At 31.7% G+C, this 1,446-nt stretch overlaps 1 non-coding gene across 1 annotated transcript; it reads right to left on the reverse strand.

The window, feature by feature from the left end:
* Nucleotides 1-639: 639 nt before the first annotated feature.
* On the reverse strand, nucleotides 640-749 carry LOC113764265. The gene has a single exon (XR_003467545.1). It is a non-coding gene; the product is annotated as a small nucleolar RNA R71 (small nucleolar RNA).
* Nucleotides 750-1,446: the final 697 nt, after the last annotated feature.

A 1,446-nucleotide genomic window follows, 5' to 3' on the forward strand; every position in this document is an offset into this window, starting at 1 on the left:
CAGCCAAGAGAAAAAAAAAATAAGGGTCTTTTGGTTGTTTTTGGAGGTAACATACAAGCCACAAGAAAGGTTTACAAGGTCAACTTTGAATAGTGTCCAATAGTCTCTCCCACTTAAGCTTTCTTATTATCCATCCTTAGCTCCTCCAATCTTCTTTTAACTCCAAAAAATCTTTCTTAATTTTACTAATGTCTCAACTTATAGTCTCCTAGCATTTCGGCCAAATTCACCAATAAGTCGTAAAACCAACAATTTTCAAGACTTTAATCGCTCGACAGTTAAAATAAGCAAGTAAGAGAAACTCTTTTAGCAATTAACAAGTAAATCATTAAATGAATGCAAACTTTATAAAAATATAATTTAAATAAAAATGCAAATAGTTGGGTGGTGAGAAAAAAAATTTTCTGGGTCATCACAGTAGAGGATCCTGATGCACACTTAGTGACATTTTTAGAGATATGTGATACAATTAAAATGAATGGAATTAGTGAAGATGCTATAAGGCTAAGGTTGTTCCTATTTTCTTTGAGTAATAAAGCTAAAATTTGGCTACACTGTCATGCTCCTAATACTTTTACTACATGGGATGATTTATCTAGAGCATTCTTGAATAAGTACTTTCCACCAGCTAAAATGGCTAAGGTTAGAATGGACATCATCATTAGTTTTAGCCAACAGGATGGTGAATCATTACATAAAGCATGGGAAATGTTTAGGGATTTTCTATGAAAATATCCACACCATGGACTCCCCGATTGGCTCATCGTACAAATTTTCTATAATGGTTCATCTTTATCTATTATTGATGCAGCCGCAAGTGGAGTTTTAATGGATAAATCACCCCAAGAATCTCAAAACTTAATAGAAGAGATGGTAGCAAACAACTATCATGGGCAAATGAGGGAGGTATTTTTAGGCGCCAAACAGGTGTGATCGAAATGGACACTCTAAACATGTTATGCACCCAAATGAATAATGTGAGGACCCGAAAATTTTCTTATTTATAGAATATTACTAGTTTACTTAAATATTTATTTACTCATTTTCTCCGAATTATTTATTTTGACTATTTAAAATCTATTTATATGGAACGACGCCTCTTTTATATTTTTAAAGCGTTTTGTTGAAAAAAATTCACTTTACGAAAATTCGTTTAGTTCGGAACAACGAGTACACGTTTTTCGAAGCTATACTTGAATCGGGAGTGTATTAGTATTGGAGAGTTAAGAATGATCAATGGTAGATTAAGAAAGGTTAATTGAGGAATTAATACTCGACTCATGTGAGGACTCACAAATTTTCTTATTTAATTTCCTATTTCTAACTCATTTAATTATTTACTTGGCCATTTACTCAGAATATTATTTTCTAAGCTCTTTAGACCTAATTACATGGGTCTATAACTTAATTATATTTTTAAAGTGACTCGTTTCAAAATTTAATTTT

The sequence above is a fragment of the Coffea eugenioides genome, chromosome 2 (assembly GCF_003713205.1).
Source record: "Coffea eugenioides isolate CCC68of chromosome 2, Ceug_1.0, whole genome shotgun sequence".
Taxonomy (NCBI): Eukaryota; Viridiplantae; Streptophyta; class Magnoliopsida; order Gentianales; family Rubiaceae; genus Coffea; species Coffea eugenioides.